The 23,608-nt window shown below is 43.2% G+C and overlaps 1 protein-coding gene and 1 pseudogene across 2 annotated transcripts in view; one reads left to right on the top strand and one right to left on the bottom strand.

Moving 5' to 3' along the window:
* LOC311302357 (uncharacterized protein) overlaps positions 1 to 23,608 on the bottom strand; it is a 93,782-nt gene that overhangs the window by 69,368 nt on the left and 806 nt on the right. The gene's annotated exons all lie outside the window — the stretch shown is intronic.
* LOC311303711 lies at positions 1,340 to 2,381 on the top strand (annotated as a pseudogene). The gene has a single exon. The product of its transcript is annotated as an uncharacterized misc_RNA (transcript).

Raw genomic sequence — 23,608 nt, forward strand, 5'->3', positions numbered from 1 at the left:
AGGATATTATTATAGTATGATGATCTCCTATATGTCAAAAGCTCAAGGAAAATTTTATTTCTCAGTTCATCACCCCTTTAATATGAATTATGCGCGTCAGCCGCTTTCATTCATAAAAAACTCTGTGCTGTCGTCATGACAGCGATACACAAAACAACGTCCCTCAGGGCTTTAGCTCAAAACTGTGCAGATTTGGAGAAATATTGATAGATTCTCATAGATTTACATCATATTTCTATAGACAGGAATAATATTTATTGAATTTATACCCAAATGCATCGATGTAATCTTTATGAGCGTTTGGTACTCTGATACTGTGTTTTCAATTCTTACCAATAGCCTGAGGGCGCTACATGCACAATAATAGTCCATATATGGAACATGAAGAAGAGCCATGACCATGTGACATTCCAGGATGTCACTGATACACACAAAGCTAACAAGAGATCGCGCTGTAACATGCAGATAAAGATGTTTTGAAGATAATAAACATGATTGCAATGATATTTGAGTTACCTGTGTTTTTCAAGCCATGCCAGGTATTTTCATAATAATAGATTATATTTTTAATGTAATGCTAATCTATATAGACTATCATTGTGCAGAACACTATCCAATAGTATATTGTCCGTCTGATTTTTTTATCTGAAGCCAAATTAGATCACAGAAGATTATTTAAAATACTCGTCTTGCGTTATAAAGTAAGTTTGGAGCACAAACATGGTTTTAATCTCATAAATTGTTGTGTATTGATGGTGTGCTAAGCTAACATGCTAGCTAGCCCTAGGTGCACCTGCTACCTAGAAGTTATACTTTTATTATTTTTTGAATGCTTACTGAAATGTTTCTTTATTCAAGAAATGCATTTGATACAGTTTAAAATGTGAGGTGAACTTTGAGAAAAGAAATTAGGGACTGAAACCCGATGAATAGCCTGTGAATAGCCAGTCGTTAGTAATAGGGCCTTCACGTGCTGTGGAAAAGATGATATTTTCCACTTGTGAACTGGTATTTACCAGTGTGTTGTGTTCAAGTGCTTTTGTTGTCGTAATGTAGGAAAAAGATGGACACACAGATCCAGACTTGTTATCTGCCTAAAACGATTGTAGATTGCTTAAGTCATCTGCTACAGCAAGAAGATGATTTGTCAAAACTCAAACGGTAAAAAATATGCTAATGCTGTATATTTTCTAGATCATGAATAGATTTTTTTTTTAAGGACAAGGGAGTTAATAGAGCTAATATTTCTGTTTTAGCTGCAAATGCTAGGTCTACCCTTATGTGAAGCATAGCTACTAACCTAATCTTTCCTACCAGTTAAAAAACAGTGTTGTTGTAATAAGGCCTACCATACATACACGCATACATAAAATGAATAACTGACCCCGGGTTTTTTTTCTAAAGACTTGTCATACTACACTGCCTGGAGCAAGACAATCCGGCGGTCTTAAAAACCGGAACTGCCTGGATGACTGTTCTAGACATGCAGGACAGCACATTTAAGAGTCATCTGAGGCTCACCAGAGAGCAGTTCCACCTATTCTGCAATAAATTAAGGCAACATGGGATGACTGATGATCACTCACCAGGAGGTCCTGCAAGAATTCCTGTAGAGAAAAAGGTGGTGATGCTGCTTTGGTATCTCGCAAATCAGAACTCATTTCGTGAGATCTCTGATAAATTTGATGTCAGTCAAGGAGCAGCGCATAATGTCATCATTGAAATGCTTGACCGTACATGTGCCCTTGCAGAACACTACATTGTCTGGCCAAATGACTGTCAAAAGACCATCCAAGCAGCTCTGTTCAGAAGGTCGTGCGGAATTGATGGGATAGTTGGTGCAATTGATGGATGCCATTTCAGAATCCAGCGGCCACCTGTTAGGGGGGGGGGATTATTTAAACAGGAAGGCCTACTATTCTGTGCTGCTGCAGGGTATTGTAGACGACCTAGGAAGGTTCACAGATATTTTTGCTGGGCCTCCCGGTAGAGTACATGATGCACGCATGCTTAGGCTATCCCCATTCTTCAATACCCATGAACAGAAGTTGGGAGGCTACAAACTACTCGGGGATGGAGCATATGTCTGCAACAGCTTCCCATTCATTGTCACTCCAAAACGCGACAATGGAGCCTTGAGTGAAGATGACTTGCGCAGAAATGCAATGATATGCAGTGGGAGAGTAATAGTGGAACAGGCGTTTGGCCGCTTAAAGTGTAAATGGAGACGGCTCCGTGAACTACAATACTCTCGTGTAGATGTAGTTGTGAAAGTCATTGTAGCAGCTTGTGCGCTTCACAATATGTGTATTGGAGAGTCTGAAAGTACATGTGATGAGCACCCAATCAGGTGCCCTCGTGAAGAGGATGAGAATGAATGAACATTACTGTATGCTACAGTATTTGAATATGAATATGCTACTAGCCTATCCAAACTCATATTTATCATAGGCATTCTATTTCATCCCCTTACACTTTTACTATCATCCAAGCAAGTTAAAGCAATGCCTAACATGTGAAAAATTCTGATTAACAAGTTAAACACATTATGTTCAGATGTAAAAAGAAAACAAATCAGACAGTGGTTTGGTTCCTTATAATCGTTTAATTTAATGACTTTTTTCCACAATAACTCAGAACACTATCTACTTTGATGCTGTTTGATTTCAACGTAGTATATTATTTGAACATATACTATATTTTTGTATTTTTTTTTTATTCTTTATGAATCTTTTTTGTAAACAATTTGTTCTGTAAAAATAAACCTTTGAAAAAATAAATAAATACTCATTTGTAAACATAACTCATTTTCTGTAAACATAAACTCTTGTAAAAAAATATGTGCAGCACCTTTAAAATAACATAACATATACTGTACAGAGGTGTAGGCTTCATTAAAAACAGGCCTAAAACATAAACAGTAAACAAATAAAAAAAAAATAATATCTTTTATCTATTGTTGCTCATGGGACTGCTGCAGCATCTGCTTGAATAAAGCATTAGTGGTTTTAATTTCCCCCATGATTTCTTCGTGTTGGCGCTGCGTGGCTTCCTCGCACTCTTTAATGACACGGGACATCACCTGCGTTATGTCTTCACGACGCTTCCTCTTCCGTGCCAAAGCACTGGTGTGAGGAGGTGATAAGGTTGAAGGCCCTGCGCTCTCAGAATCTGAGGAATGTGCAATGGAGGATGAAGACAATTCTTCCTCAGTAGAAGAGTTGCCGAACATCAAGGGTTGCTTGAAGGCCTCTGGCCGCCTAACAGTAACCCCCTTTGCTGTCCCGATTACCGGGAAATCTACGTCATGATGCCCCCCAATAAGTTCCCCCATTTCTTTAAAAAACTGGAACTTGGTAGGAGCTTTCCCTGTGGATGCATTGTTGTCTACTGCCTTCTTATATGCATCATCCAGGGTGGTCCACTTTCTGGACACCTTGTCTACATCAAAATGCTGGTTGAACTGACTTTTCAACTTCGCCGCAATTTCCTGCCAGAAGGATCGCTTCTTCCCCCTGGACATTTTGATCCTAGAGTTTAGTTCAGCGAGGTTGCGAGGAAGTTCACTGTCATCTTTCATTAGATGTTGGCACATCAGGTCAATCAAAAAAAGGGTCTGGTCCCTGGTGAAACCCTGGTTCTGGGGCAGCTCTGCTGTAGTGTTCTCATCTAGATAGATAGACAGATAGATAATTTAGATAGATAGATAGATAATTCAGACGGACGGACGGACAGACAGACAGATAGATAATTAAGATCGATAGATAATTTAGTTAGATAGATAATTCAGACAGACAGACAGACAGACAGACAGATAGATAATTCAGACAGACAGACAGACAGACAGACAGATAGATAGATAGATAGATAGATAGACAGACAGACAGGCAGACAGGCAGACAGATATTGATCACCTAGGGGAACAAGGTTTTCAAAAGTAGCCTACGAATAAAACACAAAATGGTTAGATTTATGCTTGGCAATTACATGCAAGTTATTTTTTCAAGCATGTCTGCAATTACCAAGCATACTAACCATTTTGTGTTTTATTCATATTTAACTGGTTGGTGTATTTCAACATAGCCTAATGCAATAGATTAACCAAGGGAATATAACTGCATTTCGTTATGCGAGCGGGCACTCACCTGTTTCAGAAACAGAAACGGGGGGAACTATTTGCAGAGCAGTGGTGAAATCATGGTCCATGTAAAGGGTACTTTCCCCTTCCCGTTGATAGAGCGTTTGGGTTATGGGCTGGGTCATCTCCTGATCCCAGTAAAGCATGGTGTCGCTGGCGTATACTACAGACAAAATACATTCACGTGAGTAAATTGCCTGGCCGCTCATTACTAGGAGGCTCCTATTGACTGCTAGCTAGCATCTGCTCTGGGTAGGTAACACCAAACATAACAGTATTTTTAAAACTGACACTGAGTGTTAACTAGGGCTGTCAACTTTAGTCGTTTAGTCGACTAATCGGTCGATGACGTCTTGGTCGACTGACATTCTCATTGGTCGACCAGTCGCATTTTTTTTTTTTTTTTATACCAATAAAGAAATTTTCATTGATTTACTCCTTGATATTTATTCCTTTATAAGCAGTTATATATTACTGTATTCTAAATATAATTAGCCTATGTTTTATCCCCAACTTTAAATGCTTTAGTTTAGGCTATTTTGTAACAGCGCCACAGTTTAGCGCACCACGTAGAACACTCGTAGGCTGCACTGCTGCTTCGCGCTCAGTAAGGAATATAGGTAGTAATCTCTATGTGTCTGTCTGTCCGTTTGCATTTTGATTATTTCGAGAACCGTTCATCCAATCGACTTCACAAGGGAGTGTAGTGTCGCATTTGGTGCAATATAGACAGACACGTGAGACGCGACACGTTCAGAATTAATAGTAAACTACAGAACAGCGCGAGCGGGAAGCGGCGCACCTCACGCGAGCAGGGCTTATATTCTCCGAATAGGACACTGCACTAGTGATATAAAACGCACACAGTCTGTTAACTTAAGCAAAACTTTTAAGGTAGTCTAATATTTTTCTGACTAACAAATTACTGACACAGTAAAGGGTAGATTTAAATAAAGAAAAACGAAATTTAAATAAAGAAAAACGAAATTTAAATAAAGAAAAAACGAAATTTAAATAAACGAAGTTTAAATAAAGAAAAACTAAATTTAAATAAAGAAAAACGAAATTTAAATAAACGAAATTTAAATAAAGAAAAACGAAATTTAAATAAAGAAAAACGAAAGTTTGCCTAAATTAAAAACGAGATTAATTTAGATTTATAATAAAGGGTAAAAAGTCTAATACATTTTGTTTCTATTATTCTATTTTCCACAATGTCAAAGCAACAGCAGCAATACAAGCTCAGACATGCACTTCGGTCCATACAAACTCCGCTGTTCTGCGCTCTAGCAAGAGGAACACTCAGTCGGTTCTATTATAGCATGCACGCGTTTTCCGCGTGGCTCGAGCCGCGCCTGAGACGCGTGTCTCACGCAGGCAGTGTGCAAACTCCAACCTGTTAACATGGGAGCCGAAATAAAAACAGACACGCCACGCAGCTGAGACTCTCACGCCACGCAGCCAGTGTGTCGCCGGCCTTATTCAAGCGCAAATTCAAGTTCAAATTCAAGCGCAAATTCAAGAACCGTTTCGCGGGGGATCCCAGGTGTAAAAAAAAAAATATATATATATATATATAAAACGTTTATTCGTTGTTGTTTTATATGACAATTGTTTAATAAATGTTCAATCAAAATGCAAAACATCGCGTTTTTTATTTTATTTATTTTTTAGTCGACTAATCATTGTGCAGGACAGGACTTTGGTCAATTAAGCATTTCTTTGGTTGACTACAGCCCTAGTGTTAACACATTATATTACAATTGTTAATGACACAACATTGTATAGGCTACAAAAACGTACTCGGTTACTAACGTAACCTCGGTTCTCTCTAGAGAGAGGAACGAGTACTGCGTAGAATACGCTAGGGGAAAATCCTTTTCCACGAGAATACTGAAGCCAAAAAATTATCCTTAATTTTGTATTAATGTAAAACGCGTTGCGGCAACATACAGACATAGGCGAGGCAGCTCGCGCGCCTATTGGCTGGTCTGCTGGCAACTGCTTAAGCCTATCGAGCGAGACCTAGAGTGACGTCAGACCCAATAAGGGGGCTTCGCGCCCTCTGCGTCACGTCCCGCCGAGACGGGCGTGGCTTAGGTCTATAAATACCGCTCGCAGGCATTATATCTCTGGTTTTTCATAGTCGAAGCAACCAGAGCGCGTGCAGGCACGGCAGGATACGCAGTACTCGTTCCTAGGGTTGCAAAGGGGCGGAAAATTTCCGGTAAATTTCCAGAAAGTTTCCAGTAAATTTCCATGGGAAGTTAAGCTGGGGAATTTTGGAAATGTTCATTACCACGGCAACCGCTTGCGCGTCCACTCTGAAAGTAACTGTACACATAAGAGACGGATAGATACATTATTTAAGGTTATTTCTATTCGTTAGAATATTGATAAATGAACTTGTTGTCAAGTAAGCCCCGAGCATGTGCGTCTCTCTAAACTTTCAGTGTGCTGCACTGCTCTAGTTGACTTCTGCACCTTCCCCCCCGAAAATATCACGTTAATTTTGAAAACTTAATAATTTTTGCGGATCCTCTTGGTCATTCTTCATGTTTCTTTGACAAATATCAGTGTCTCAGTCTCACGCACGCTGCACGTGTGTTAACCACGCCTACTTATTTACATGTCGCGGTATACACGGAATAAAAAAATCTGTTACGGTTGACATTTTCTTCCATGGTAACGATATATACCGTCATACCGCCCAGCCCTACTTATGTGGTAAATAAAGTTATGCTAGCTTATTTAGCATCTAACTTTTCAGCTTGCTATCTAGTAGTAGATGAATACATTTGTATGTGATATTTGCTATTTAAACATTTAATAAATATATTTCCCCATAATATCATCAAAACTTACTTCACTTTTAGTCCACAGGCTCAAATGTGTGCCTTCAATAGTCTTGTGCTTTGGGCTTCTGTACATGTGATGGAGGCATGCACACTGCCAGTAGGGGGTGTGGTCTCAATAGCCATGCAGTAAGCAGTGTGCTATGTGCATGTGATTGAGGAATGGCATGGATATTCAAGTGTATTTGAATGGCATCTGTTTGTTTTAGTCAAGATTATGCTAAAATATACTTTCCTCAACTGTATTTAAGTTCCCTATGAAGAGCCAACCCTCAACTTTGAAAATTCCCAGTTTATTCCCGTTTATTCCCATAAATTCCTGTTAATTCCCTTCAATTCCCATGGAAAGTTTCCATCTTTGAAAATTCCCAGAATTTTGCAACCCTACTCGTTCCTCTCTCTAGAGAGAACCCAGGTTACGTTAGTAACCGAGTACGTTCTCTTACGAGAGATACTCTCGTACTGCGTAGAATACGCTAGGGGAACCTACTGTAAAACGCCGTGCGTGCTGGGATCTGATACTATAGACTCAAGGGCGACAGTTCATACAGTACATAATCACCCAGGGGACTCACAGGGAATCCTGGAAGAGAGGGGGGGTTAGCCACCGTCTTCCCTATGGCAGCATAGAGCAAGGATTGCAATACTCAAATAGCTGCATAACTGACAGCGCCGGTTATGAGATTTGGCCATACTAGACCGACAGTAGTCTGGCCTGTAGTGCGGGAACCTCTAGGTTGTAAAACCTTATAAATGTAGACGGAGAGGCCCAGCCTGCCGCCATACAAGTATTTTGCAAGGCAATCCCACTTGACCAGGCCCACGATGAAGCCATGCTTCTCGTGGAGTGCGCTTTGACACCCAGCGGGCACTGCATGCCCTTGGTTGTGTAAGCTAGCGCTATTGCGTCCACTACCCATCTGGATAGGGTCTGTTTCGAAGCGGCTAGTCCCTTAGAACGCCCGCTGAACGAAACATAGAGCTGCTCCGTCTGTCTGAAAACAGACGAGCGAGACACATAAGCTCTTAACGCCCTGACTGGGCAAAGGGAGCTTTCGTCCATATTTCCTTCAGTGACCGGCAGAGCAGACAGGGAGATGACCTGTGCTCTGAACGGTGTATTGAGGGATTTAGGAACATAACCGTGCTTAGGTTTGAGTATAACTCTAGAGTCATTCGGCCCAAATTCCATGCACGTCGCGCTTACTGAGAGCACGTGTAAGTCCCCTATGCGCTTCACTGAAGCGAGAGCCAGAAGAAACGCTGTCTTGAAAGACAGGTGTTTAAGATCAATGTTCTGCAAGGGCTCGAATGGATGACCTTTCATGGCTTCCAGTACCGTAGAAAGGTCCCATATAGGGACTGTGGGAGGTCTGGGAGGATTCAGTCTCTTAGCTCCCCTAAGGAAGCGAATGACTAAATCGTTCCTTCCAATAGACTGGCCAAGCGTGGTCGAAGAGAACACTGCTATGGCCGCTACATAGACTTCGAGCGTGGAAGGGGACCTGCCCTTATCCAACAGCTCCTGTAGGAAGGAGAGAACCTCCGTCACACCGCAATGCAGGGGTGACACACCACGAGCTGTGCACCAGCTAGAGAACACTGACCATTTTGAGGCATAGAGACGTCGCGTAGACGGAGCTCTGGCCTGTGTGATAGTGTTTAACACTCCCTGTGGGAGGTCAGCGGGTACCCGTTGATGGCCCACACATGGAGGGACCACAGCTCTGGGTGAGGATGCCAGATCGAGCCGTTGGCTTGAGAGAGGAGATCCCTCCTCAGAGGCACTGGCCACGGGGCGGTGCTTGCTAACTGCATCACAATTGGGAACCACGGTTGGCTCGTCCAAAGTGGGGCTACAAGCAGCACTGAGCATCCTTCTTCCCTGACCCGTTCTACCACCTGAGTCAGGAGGGAGACGGGGGGAAAAGCGTAGAGAGGACGGCGAGGCCACTCGTGGGTCAGCGCGTCCTTGCTCTTCGAGAAAAATTCTGGACAGTGAGCGTTTTCTTGAGACGCGAACAGGTCTACTTCCGCTCTGCCGAATTTCTCCCACAGCAGCCGGACTGTCTGTGGGTGCAAAGACCATTCCCCTGTCGGAACCTGGTTCCTGGACAGTCTGTCTGGTCCTATATTTAGGAGCCCTGGCACGTGCGCTGCTGTCAGCGAGAGCAGGTTGCTGCGGGCCCATATCAGGAGGCGCCTGGTTAACCTGTACAGAGTCAGGGACCTGAGGCCGCCCTGGCGATTTATGTAGGACACCACTGAGACGTTGTCTGAACGTATTAGCACGTGGTGTCCCTTTATGAGGGGACAAAAGCGCGTGAGCGCTTTGCTCACTGCCAACATTTCGAGGCAGTTGATATGTAAGAGCTTCTCCCGCTTTGACCATTGGCCAAAAAGCGGTCTGCCCTCGAGCAGCGCTCCCCATCCCGAGGTGGATGCGTCCGTGGACACCACCATCACTCTCGAGGAAGTCCCCAGGCTTACACCTGACTGGTACCAGTCTTTTGCCTTCCAAGGTTTCAAAGCTGCAATGCACGCTTGATTGACCTTGACGCGAAGGCGACCGGAGGCCCACGCTGTGCGTGGTACTCTCTTTCTGAGCCAGAACTGCAGTGGGCGCATGCGCAGAAGGCCCAACTGGAGAACTGAAGATGCTGAGGCCATCAGACCGAGCATCCTTTCAATTGTTTTGAGAGGGACTATCGCGCCGCAGCGGAACGAGCCGTCTGCGGGCCGAATGTCCAGTGTGCGCTGAGATGACAGGCGTGCTGTCATTAGCAGCGAGTTCAGCTCTATTCCCAGAAAAGATATAATCTGTCTGGGGAATAGCGAGCTCTTTTCCCAGTTCACTGCGAGACCGAGATTCTCGAGGTGATCGAGTAAAATGGTCCTGTGCTCTACGAGCTCTGAGTGAGATTGGGCTAGAATCAGCCAGTCGTCCAGATAGTTCAGCACTCGTATGCCCCGTAATCTGAGGGGTGCGAGCGCTGCGTCCATGCACTTCGTAAATGTATCGGGTGCCAGGGACAAGCCGAAAGGCAGGACTGTGTACTGATATGCCTGGCCCTCGAAGGCGAATCTCAAAAATTGCCTGTGACATGACGCTATCTGTATTTGAAAATACGCATCTTTTAGATCTATTGACACAAACCAGTCCCCTCGGCGGACATGCGCGAGGATTTTTCTGGTTGTGAGCATCCTGAACTGGCGCTTCAGAAGCGCTCTGTGCAGCTGCCGCAGATCTAGTATGGGTCTGAGACCCCCGTCTTTCTTGGGCACCAGGAAGTATCTGCTGTAAAGCCCCCCTTCGCTTTGAGCTTGAGATAGGGGTTCTATAGCCCCTTTGCTCAACAGTTTCAGAATCTCGGCTCGAAGTAGATGAGCTACTTCTGATTCTACCGTGGTCTCGACGCGCGCCATGAAGCGGCGAGGGCGTCGGTGAAACTGCAGCGAATAGCCTTCTTTTATGATGTTCAGCACCCATTTCGAAACCCCGGGAAGCTTTTCCCACACAGGTGCGCGAGTAGCTAGGGAGGGATGCGAAGCACGCTCTGATCGGCTCGCGATACAGCGGCTTTTGTGTGCTGCGACATAAACGTCGCGCTCATGACATCTGAGGCAGGGGGCGCGCTGATATCAGCGGGCAGAATGCCCACGCTCGACTCCTCTGCAGTGTCTAGCTGAGAGGAGGAGGGCTGGGCTAGTTTCATGTCTGTGTGTGGGCGTGGGCGCAGAACAGCGGGCACATACACCACCTTTACAGCATTGCTCGCGTGAGGCCTCGAGCCTCGAGCTCTGGGTTTGGCGGTGTTGTGAAGAGGAGGCGGTGGGCGGAGGCTTAGGCTGTGAGCTCTGAGCAGACGGTTTCGCACGGCCTGCTGCAGAACTGGAGCGCTTCGGGAGGAAGTGCTTCATGGCCTGGGTCGCTTTCTGCACCTCAGCGAACCTATCGGCGAAATCTTTGACCGAGGTTCCGAAGAGGCCGGCAGGGGAAAGCGGCGCGTCGAGGAACGCGGTGCGTTCTGACTCAGTCATGTCAGAGAGCGTAAGCCACAGATGTCTCTCAGACACAGTGAGCGAGGCCATGCTCCGTCCAATGGCCTGTGCTGCTGACTTGGTGGCGCGAAGAGCGAGGTCTGTAGCGCTCCTCAAGTCCGGCACGCAGATTGCGTCAGGTCCTCTCTCATCCAGCTTACGGAGGAGATCGGCCTGGTATATCTGAAGCGTGGCCATGGTGTGCAACGCTGACGCGGCCTGCCCGGCGGCGGAGAAAGCACGGCGGAGCAGGGCTGACGTCGTGCGGCAGGCTTTTGAGGGCAGCGCCATCTTAGCACGCCGTCCAGCAGAGGGCGGGCATAAGTGCGCTGCAATAGCCTCTTCGACCGGCGGCAGGGAGTGGTAGCCTCTGTTCTTTGCGTCGTCGACAGCGGAGAACGCCATAGAGACAGAGGATCGTGTCCTGGCCGAAAAAGGGGAGCCCCAAGACTTAGTGACTTCTTCATGAAGCTCAGGAAGAAAAGGCGCTGGCTTGGATGCAGGTGAAACGCACTCCCCAGGCAGGAAATAGCCGTCCAGCCGGTTGTGAGCAGGCTGCTCAGGCGTAATCCACTCGAGGCCGAGGCTCGCCGTGGCCTGAGTGAGTACGCGCATGAGCTCCGCCTCAATGCTCGCTCTCTTACCCGTAGAAGCACGGGCAGGGGGGGCGGGATCCTCAGAGCCCAATCCTCACTGCCTGATGCTATGAGAGAGCAGGAATCCCCCTCTCGTAGCAGCGCGTCGATCTCATCAGCGTCATCGACAGAAGCGGCGGCAGACCGCGGCCGCTGTCCGTCCGGAAGTGAAGCTGATGAAACGATCGGTAGTCCCCAAGTTGCAAGGTTGGTTTTTCGCCTGGAAACGCTGGGGGGAGCGGGGAAAGTCACCAGTATCACCAGAAAGGGTTGTTTAACCATCCAAATGATTTCTAGACAGTTTTATTACGTTAAAAAAGTTACCAAGTTCTCCTTTAATATCGTGATTGCGTATGTTACTTTTGTGTTCGTGTAATCTTATTGATTCTCGTTCAATGTCACGTACCCTATCCAAACTTGAGTCGAGATTAGTATTATCATAACCTTTAGAAAGGAAACGGTCATATACTACTTTCACCTGGTTTTCAAATTCTTCATCAGTACTACAAATCCGCCTTATACGCAAAAACCGACTGAGGATGGTAGCTTTTAGAATGTAAAAAATTATTCTTATCTGTGGATTTACGAAATACTGTCGTCTGTAGAGTCTGTCCAGTAGATCTGTCACGGTTGTTGAATGCATTGTTTCCTTCTTGTCTCGTGTCTATGTTTGTTTATGTGTGAGTGGGCGTTGTCCCGCTCACGTGTCTGTCAGCGCTCCAGCTGATAATCATCATCATCACAATCACTGTTCACAGCTGCGATTCATTTCCGTTCCCTTTATATACTCACACCATTCTCTGTTCCAGTGTCGGATTGTTGGTTGAGGTCCTGTGATTGCCGTGTCTGTGTTTCCCGTGGAGTTGCCGTTTCTGTGTTGGTCTAGCCCTGTCTTCCTGCCGTTCTTGTTCACCGTCCTTGGATTCACCGCACTCCAGCACCGGGATTGGGATTCTTCACCATCACTGCACCAGCGCACCACAGACCATCTAGTCCCTGCACGAGCCTGAGTCGCCGCCCTCCCTGAACTGAACTGTTTTGTGTGACCATTTGAGTCTAATAAACGCCTTGAGTACCTGCTTTTGCTTCCTGTCTTGTTCGACCATGACAAGATCTAAAAACCTTAACGTCAAGAAACGATATAGGAGACATACTGTATTCCAGGGAAAATCGTATGGAGTCAAGTCTGGAATTTAAGAATTCACACATCATCAATATATCGAAACCAACATTTCAAACAGTGATGGAAAATGTTACTTGGAGAATACACAAAGTCTGCTTCAAATTTACCCATGAACAAGTTTGCACAATTAGGGGCAAATGGAGATCCCATAGCCGTACCTTTCACTTGATGATAAAAAACGTTCTCAAATTTGAAATAGTTGATGGTCAGCACTGTGTGTGCCAGATCCCACAACAACTTTGTTGGAGGCTTATCAACATCTCTAGATTTTAAATAATGTTCCAAAGCACATCAACCTAAATCATGTGGAATGTTAGTATACAGGCTAGTTACATCCCTAGTGCATAACAAATCATCATCTGATGTATGGACATTCATCAGTTTACTCAAAAAAACAGTAGTGTCCCTTAAATATGAGGGTAATGTCCAGACAATTGGCTTAATGTACCAGTCTACATACTGAGAAATAGGTTCAGTTAGGGATTGGCAACCTGCCACGATTGGACGCCCTACACCTCAAGCACGGCCGTCTGAGACGTACTCAAGACACACTGCGTACTCCCACTCAAAAGTGTCCAACCGTGTTAACTACACTCTGCTAGTGGTTACTGTTACTGTATCTTTGACAGTTTTCTTCGGTAATAAAGTAATCATTAACACTTGTGTTATTATGTTTATCCAGATGTGTTAGCTGTTGTTTATAATCACCATTCATTTACTTGATACTTAACATTGAACATTATTCATATTATTATTATTATAGATTCTGGCCTGGGTGTGATTGACAGCTTTAAGTAATGGGGGAATGTAGTGTTTGTGTATTAGTCAGGAGATGGCGCTGTAGGCCACATGTTGTCGCCTATAAAAGGTGTAGAGTAAGAGTTGAAGTGTGTTGTACATGCTGACCATTATGTAACATCTGGCACTGTTGGATTGCTTTAGGATTTTAATAAATCTTTAAGAACTGAGAACTTTCTTGGCCTCATGCTTACCAGGATTTAAACATTACAACATCAGCAATTGCTGGTATACTGGAAATCTCTGAACACATCTAGTGTGTGTAATCAGAAATGTCCTGTATCTGATCATCTCTGTGCATCTCAAGTGTATGGACGTGTACGGGGTTTTCACACACCTTAAGTTTCACTGAAATTTCCATTTATTTGTGAAGCGCTATCTGTGCATCTGTAAATCGCTGCACGCATCTGTGGATTTTGAAACACTTCTAGCGTCAACATGCAGAAAAAGCCACAGATAAGTGGACTCCACCCACCGTTTACTCAAGCCAATCAGATAACAGCTACATTGCTCCAGAATAAGCAGAGAAAACTAAGGGGGAAAATATACTAAACAATAGCAAGGATCCTCTGGAACAGCGGGAAGAACAAAACACCACTAAAATAGACAGATTAGACTGACACGACTGACAGAACGGTCAGAGGAGAACCTTGACAGAGAGAAGTGAAGAGAGAATGATCAGTCCCAGCAGACACAGATCACACTTATCAGACATCTTCTGTTTCTGTCAGTCTTCCTCTTCATTACATATAGTTACAGCTCCTCCTTTAAACATCATCAGCTCCTCCTGTGGTTATTAACTTCCTCTGTTCTGATCAACTGAGTGATTAAATCCTGCTAGAGTTGCTGTATAGAGACACGATGCCACAGTGAAGTGCTGCTTTACATGCGTATGCGTATCTCAACACACATCTGCTCTGAACACAGTTTATAAGATATTATTTTGCACACGGGAGCATTACTGTTAGTCTCTCTTCCTTATTTTAGCAGTTTCCTGAATTATAAAACAGATTTTAAAAGTATTGTAAAGTAATTATTAGCATCAGCTTGGTAAAATAAAGCTGCATTTGCACATGAGCGTCTGTAAAGCAGATATTAACTGTCTTCAGGGAGTTTCTACACATGGATTATAACGTTCTGCTTTACTCTCTCCAGCCTTGAGAAATATATCAGATCCAGACTCCTTTATCAACACTACAAATGCTCTGGAAGATCTGGGATGTATTTCTCAAGCACCACTGATTTAACTTCCGCCTCCCTGAACTTCTGGACCACTTTGCTAAAACACTTGAACGAGTCGTTTTCCACCAACTATCTACATTTCTCACACAGAACATCCTCCTGGACAACAACCAGTCTGGCTTCAGAAGCGCCACTAAACTGAGACGGCCCTGCTCTCGGTTATTGAAGCTCTGAGACTGGCAAGAGGAGCCTCCGAATCCTCAGTTCTCCTCTTGCTGGATCTGTCTGCTGCTTACAGTTAACCACCAAGAAGAGCATCTCAGGAACAGTGCTTCAAGTCTGACCTCTCAGTGGCTCCTTCAGGGTGTCGTGAGGTGTTTAAGACCCAATATCTAGCTCTCGGTTATTGAAGCGGCTTCTCAACTACAACTCGCTTCAGTGGACTTACAGATACATTACCAGCTCATGAAGGGGAATTAACATATTCCTAACAAACATCTCAGGAAAGGAGACTTATTAAACACAACTGCAGAGGTTTATTAAGAAAATTATAGCAATCATTCAAAATGAAAAAAGATGCTAAAAACAGGAATGAACAGACAAGATCCAAGAATCCTCAAATCAGCTCCATCACACAGAACAGAGAGAGATTATACAGTCTGAGTCTGTCCATTACTGTATTAATATTATATTTAAAGCAGTTTACATATGAAGCGCAAGAAAAATGACTTTCAACACTGTAGGCAAATATATCCATAAAATCCATATGTGTAAATAAATCTTGGCTGTTATTTTCACACAACTTTATGGTGTCACTATTTAATATCACATAATGCCACATATACACAACATCATCATCACATAATACTGGAGCTTCACATCACAGAAATGATGAATATGTGCACGAGTCTGTCATCTATTATCTTCTTACTTCCCTCTCAAGCTGTCAGGAGGAGAATGACTATCGCCCTTGACCAAAGATAAATGTATTTGATGCTTTATTCATTCATAGATATTCATGTTAAGTGAGGTTCTAGCACACTAGCATTTATACGTTAGCAGAAACATTGACACACGGTTCATGATCACATGATCACTGTCACACATCATCAGTCTCTCGCTTCAGTGGTTTGATCCCGCCACAATAAAATCAGCCGGATAATTCCATCAATTCAGGATTGAAACCTCAAGGATTAATTTATTACATTACATTTACATTCATTACAGACGCTTTTATCCAACGCAACGTACAAATGAGAACAACAGAAGCAGTTAAACTAACAATAGGACAACAATATGCAAGTGCTATGACCCCTTTCAGTTTAATCTAACGCAGTAACAGGTTTTTTTTTATATTGATTCATCAATATTTGTGCATTTGAATGTTTTCATACATGAAACGTTGTATGTTTTAGATGCCGTCAATACATAGATATTCCAAAGTAGGATCTGCAGGAAACATGAGAGGAAGAAGAGAAACTGTACATGACTGAAGTCAAGGGTATTCAACTATCAACAGTTATTGATGAAGCATTTACAGACTGACTGATAGTTTAATGTTATAAAGCTGTCAGTATAAATGAACGTGTCGTACCTCTGTATAATGATCCAGCAGTCACACTGACTCCAGTTTCTGATGCTGTATCAGCTGGATCTGTGGATCACGTCTGTTAGTTCAGTTCAACACATAATGCCACATATACACAACATCATCATCACATAATACTGGAGCTTCACATCACAGAAATGATGAATATGTGCACGAGTCTGTCGTCTATTATCTTCTTACTTCACTCTCAAGCTGTCAGGAGGAGAATGGCAGTAGTTGAGAAGAGACTGTACTGTATTACTGTATAACTGTATTACTGTGTTACTGTATAATTTATACCTGGTTTATATGAGAGTGAAACACAGTTGAGCTTCTGCAAATAAACCTTCAGCTTGAATGAAGGACATAAGCCTTATAATTCCTAAAGCCGACCTCCTACATGGGTCATACTAGGCTTTAATACACTCGTCTGATTTATGCAATATATCATGTATGACTCATGTAGGAGGCCAATATTGGGAATTATAAGGATTGTTATGCAGTTTATGACTTTGACCACTAATATTTTACAACTCCAAAACGTATGAAGCCATCAGAAAGAGTAGAGCCAATCTGTGGAAGTTTTCACAAATCTGTCAGAAAAGAGTGTTTTCTCACCTGAATACTTGACAGTGTATCTGACTGAGGTCTCCAGTTGATTTCCCAGCGTAAGCTGACATCTCCACTCTCTGTTGTCATCTTCATTCAGGAGTGTTGTAGTCAGAGTGAGGATACAGGGATATCGATCTGGAGCTGATGATGATAATATCTGATATCTGGAGTCTGTCTTCAGATCAACACCAGCCTGATTCACCCACAACAGCTCAACTCCCTCACGACGGACCCAATAATCACAGGAGAATACATTATACAACTGACAGGAGAGAGTCACAGAGCGGCCTGGACTGATCTCAGTCTGTGAGGATGAAGATGATGATGATGAAGATGAAGATGATGAAGATGATGATGATGATGATGATGATGATGGAGACACTGAAACTGAACACAAGACACAAATCACAGACTCTTCAATCATCATCTGAGTTTAAAGGGAGAATCTGCCCTTTTTAAATTGACCACATAATCATAAACTTACCATGAAGAACACGCAGATAAACATCAGCATCAGGTCCTTGTTGTTCTCCATTCACAGATTGTCTGCAGGTGTATAATCCATAATCTTCTCCTGTGACGTTCTTGATGTTCAGAGAGCAGTCAGACTCCAGACTCAGTCTCTCATGACTCTCTGTGTCTTTATTCTTTATCCCTCCAGTAATCAGATCAACATCTGAATAACTGAAGCTTTTCTTGTAGGTCCATGTAGTTGAGTTGCAGTCAGAAAGAGCTTTATTACAGGACAGAGAGACATTTTCACCAGAACTGATGAACACACGATCATATCCACTGGTTCCTGAAACACAGTATATCTCAGTGATCATTATGATATATATTAATAAATGAAACATAAAACACACCAGCATAAAAAGCAGAAGTTTTAAATCATAGTATTTTTCCTGACTTAAAGCAAACCACACACTCTCCAGAATAAACTATTAGTCTTTATCAGAGAGCTGTTCAAATCACTGACACACTCTTAATATGAAGATAATTCTTCATCATCAGATGTTTGAGTGACACTATGAACTAAAACCTGTATGATTTCCTTTCTTCTGCTGAACACAAAAGATGATATTTTAAAGAAGGTTGGTATAAACTATGAACTATCCCTTTAAGGGTCATAGGAAGAGAGTGTGTGTGTGTGTAGCTATACGTACAGGACATGTTTCAGGGTGTTAAAACCACATGTGTTTCTGAAGAGGACTTGGAGCATCTCTAGATTCACAGATAGAAAAGGTGTGAAGCCGAAGAGGGTCAAAGGGAACAGGGGAACTTTCCATATAGAGCTTTTGGTGTGTGTGCTGCGTAAGACAAGGGTGATACAATCTGTAGAAAATCTGAATATGTGCTTTCACAAGCTTATGTTAGTGAATTAAGTGTACTAAGATGACAGCCCATAGATAGAAGGCGGCCCAAAAAAGAGGGTTTTTGTGAGGGTTTTTTCGGGTCCACAACTCGGGTGAAGACTCTCATGTGTTTATTATTCTGAATCTTTTTAATAAAACAAAGTCATGTTGTGGTGATTCGTAAAACTTGTTAAACAAGTCTCAGAGTAATTTTCCCTATTAATATTTCATGAATTTAGTAATGAAATATTAATGCTAGCGAACACCCAGTGCATTCGAACTCCAGATTGATCTGTTTCGAGGCTCCGTCGTGTGTGTGTCTGTGTGCGCGTGTGTGTGTGTCTGTGTGCGCGTGTGTGTGTGTCTGTGTGCGCGTGTGTGTGTCAGTGTGCGCGGGTGTGTGTGTGTGCTCCGCCGAGAACCCTGAATAGACATCAGACATCCCTAATCTGAAAGGTAAGGGCAATGTTTAATTTAAACAGATTATGATTATGTCTGAGAATGATTTATGTGTTACAGCGGTATAAAAATGCAACAAGCTTCATGTATTGAGTGTTGGATGTAAACCCGGGATCCAGGAACATCCGGATTAAATAATCAGATTCAAAATATAGCACTTGTAATTAGATTACATTACATTTTAATATACTTGTAGTCAGACTACAATTACTACACACACACACACACACACACACTCGATGGCCAGGCTGTGCTCACTGAGTCTGTACATCGTCAGGGTTTTCCTGAGCTTCACATCACTCACTATGTTTAGGTAGTTCGCAACAGTGTACTCTCGATTTAGAGCCGAATAACATTCCAGTTTGTGTTGGTTTTGAATGGTGTCCAATGGGTGATGTACTTGTTTTACTCTCTCTCTCTCTCTCTCTCTCTCTCTGGAGTTTGTGGTGTGTGAGTGTCTCACGGGTGAGAGGATTGAGCGATTTAAATGGGCCTTTTCTGGTACTTCTTTTCTAGTTTTTCTAGTTTTTTTTTTTTTTCTGTTTTAGGTTTTTTTTTTTTGTGTGTGTGCTTTTTCTTTTTTTTCTTCGTACGATAGTTTTAGGTGAGCGTGTTTTCTTTGTTTGATTTTGACTTTTTGGCGGGTGTTTGAGATGGAGGTTCACCCGAGAGGGTGTGACTCCTCTCTCTCACTCCGCCATGGAGTTAGATGTGTACCTGAGGCCGGCGTTTCAGTGGAAGAAGTGCTCGTGCACATCTGTACGCTTTTCCCCCGATCGCTCTGCTCCCTGGGGTTCTAGAAAGGGTCAGGAGGTACGGAGTGAGACTACTCCTTGTAGTTCCGTACTGGCCGGCCCGAATTTGGTTTTCGGACCTTATTAGTCTCTCGGAGAGTCCTCCATGGAAAATTCCTATTAGGAGAGATCTTCTGTCTCAGGCTGATGGTATATTATTTCATCCCCGACCAGAGTTATGGAGACTATGGGTCTGGCCCCTGAGGGGGTCCCACCCATAATTAGGTTGCCCTTTCCACCGAGGTGGTCAGGACATCCATACTAGAACCCCACTCTACTAGGAACTAAACAATTAAGTTAGGGAGGGCATTGAACCCAGTTTATTACTGCCCACTGGCTTCAGTACTGGTGTTCCATCCCGCTCTCTAACGGGATCTCCTGTTCATGCTTAGGGCCTCTGTGGCGGCCTCAGTGCCCTCCGCAAGCCTCTAAGGGTGTTCTCGAAAGGACGTTCCCACTGAAACTCCATGTTCCTGTAGATTGGAGGATGAATGCTTTTCATCCAGCCTATTGGCTTCAGGCTGATGGGTTATCCCTGGCACCCATCATGTCCTGTGGGTGAGGTATACGAATATATATTTGAGATATATAAGTATATATAGGAGAATATATTGAGTCTGCTTCCTGCTCGTCTTACTCCCTGGAAGAGTGGTGGTGCTGCCCCCTCTTACTTGCTAGCGTGGGAGCCACTCAACGTTATTTTTGCCCTGTACTGAGGTACTTGTAGGCAATGTTAAGATTCTTCAGGTATTCCATCCTCCATCGCATGTGTCGGATGGTCAAGGTCATAGCCTTTCAGGCTGAGAGGAGTCAGTCCATCTAGTTATGCATCAAGGGATCTAAAACCACTCATATTTGAAGTACAAGGTGCGCTTCTGCCTTCACCTCTCATCTAATATTTTCTACTGTCTGGGGCTCCCAGCCATGAGGTCAGTCGAGCCTCCGGCTCCAGACCTCCCCTTCTTGCACCAAATCTTATGACAAGCTAGTTTGGATCTGCCCTCTACTCATTCTATCGTCCGTGAGTGTACCAGATGCTTTACACCAGGGCGTTTTTACTCTCAGTGTGGCGGCGTGGGTATTCGTTCCCCAAAGTATCGAGTATTGATGCAGCGGGAGTTCCCTTTACGAAAGGGAACGTCTCGGGTTACGTATGTAACCCTCGTTCCCTGAGTAGGGAACGAGACGCTGCATCCCTCGGCCACACTTTTCGCGCCCCTGAGAACGACTTGCTTTGACCAATTAGAAGCTAACATTTCCTGGTTCCTGTGACCCTTTTGTAGCTTCCGGATCACCGTCACATGCGACGTCACGGGTGACGTTGCACCAATCAAGATTGGAATAGTTCCATAGTTGACTTCAGACGCTTCATGCCGAAGGCATTCCCCAAAGTATCGAGTATTGATGCAGCGTCTCGTTCCCTACTCAGGGAACGAGGGTTACATACGTAACCCGAGACGTTCTCCTCTTGCTGGATCTGTCTGCTGCTTACAGTTAACCACCAAGAAGAGCATCTCAGGAACAGTGCTTCAAGTCTGACCTCTCAGTGGCTCCTTCAGGGTGTCGTGAGGTGTTTAAGACCCAATATCTAGCTCTCGGTTATTGAAGCGGCTTCTCAACTACAACTCACTTCAGTGGACTTACAGATACATTACCAGCTCATGAAGGGGAATTAACATATTCCTAACAAACATCTCAGGAAAGGAGACTTATTAAACACAACTGCAGAGGTTTATTAAGACAATTATAGCAATCATTCAAAATGAAAAAAGATGCTAAAACCAGGAATGAACAGACAAGATCCAAGAATCCTCAAATCAGCTCCATCACACAGAACAGAGAGAGATTATACAGTCTGAGTCTGTCCATTACTGTATTAATATTATATTTTAAGCAGCTTACATATGAAGCGCAAGAAAAATGACTTTCAACACTGTAGGCAAATATATCCATAAAATCCATATGTGTAAATAAATCTTGGCTGTTATTTTCACACAACTTTATGGTGTCACTATTTAATATCACATAATGCCACATATACACAACATCATCATCACATAATACTGGAGCTTCACATCACAGAAATGATGAATATGGTCACGAGTCTGTCATCTATTATCTTCTTACTTCACTCTCAAGCTGTCAGGAGGAGAATGACTATCGCCCTTGACCAAAGATAAATGTATTTGATGCTTTATTCATTCATAGATATTCATGTTAAGTGAGACTCTAGCACACTAGCATTTATACGTTAGCAGAAACATTGACACACGGTTCATGATCACATGATCACTGTCACACATCATCAGTCTCTCGCTTCAGTGGTTTGATCCCGCCACAATAAAATCAGCCGGATAATTCCATCAATTCAGGATTGAAACCTCAAGGATTGATTTATTACATTACATTTACATTCATTACAGACGCTTTTATCCAACGCAACGTACAAATGAGAACAACAGAAGCAGTTAAACTAACAATAGGACAACAATATGCAAGTGCTATGACCCTTTTCAGTTTAATCTAACGCAGTAACAGGTTTTTTTTTATATTGATTCATCAATATTTGTGCATTTGAATGTTTTCATACATGAAACGTTGTATGTTTTAGATGCCGTCAATACATAGATATTCCAAAGTAGGATCTGCAGGAAACATGAGAGGAAGAAGAGAAACTGTACATGACTGAAGTCAAGGGTATTCAACTATCAACAGTTATTGATGAAGCATTTACAGACTGACTGATAGTTTAATGTTATAAAGCTGTCAGTATAAATGAACGTGTCGTACCTCTGTATAATGATCCAGCAGTCACACTGACTCCAGTTTCTGATGCTGTATCAGCTGGATCTGTGGATCACGTCTGTTAGTTCAGTTCAACACATAATGCCACATATACACAACATCATCATCACATAATACTGGAGCTTCACATCACAGAAATGATGAATATGTGCACGAGTCTGTCATCTATTATCTTCTTACTTCACTCTCAAGCTGTCAGGAGGAGAATGGCAGTAGTTGAGAAGAGACTGTACTGTATTACTGTATTACTGTGTTACTGTATAATTTATACCTGGTTTATATGAGAGTGAAACACAGTTGAGCTTCTGCAAATAAACCTTCAGCTTGAATGAAGGACATAAGCCTTATAATTCCTAAAGCCGACCTCCTACATGGGTCATACTAGGCTTTAATACACTCGTCTGATTTATGCAATATATCATGTATGACCCATGTAGGAGGCCAATACTGGGAATTATAAGGATTGTTATGCAGTTTATGACTTTGACCACTAATATTTTACAACTCCAAAACGTATGAAGCCATCAGAAAGAGTAGAGCCAATCTGTGGAAGTTTTCACAAATCTGTCAGAAAAGAGTGTTTTCTCACCTGAATACTTGACAGTGAATCTGACTGAGGTCAAGGGTTGATCTCTGCGAGTAAGCTGACATCTCCACTCTCTGTTGTCATCTTCATTCAGGAGTGTTGTAGTCAGAGTGAGGATACAGGGATATCGATCTGATGATGATGATATCTGATATCTGGAGTCTGTCTTCAGATCAACACCAGCCTGATTCACCCACAACAGCTCAACTCCCCTAGAACTGACCCAATAATTACAGGAGAATAGAGAATAATACAACTGACAGGAGAGAGTCACAGAGCGGCCTGGACTGATCTCAGTCTGTGAGGATGATAAAGATGATGATGAAGATGATGATGATGATGGAGACACTGAAACTGAACACAAGACACAAATCACAGACTCTTCAATCATCATCTGAGTTTAAAGGGAGAATCTGCCCTTTTTAAATTGACCACATAATCATAAACTTACCATGAAGAACATACAGATAAACATCAGCACCAGGTCCTTGTTGTTCTCCATTCACATATTGTCTGCAGGTGTATATTCCAGAATCTTCTCCTGTGACGTTCTTGATGTTCAGAGAGCAGTCAGACTCCA

The sequence above is a fragment of the Rutilus rutilus genome, assembly GCF_951802725.1.
Source record: "Rutilus rutilus genome assembly, chromosome: 1".
NCBI classification, from domain to species: domain Eukaryota; kingdom Metazoa; phylum Chordata; class Actinopteri; order Cypriniformes; family Leuciscidae; genus Rutilus; species Rutilus rutilus.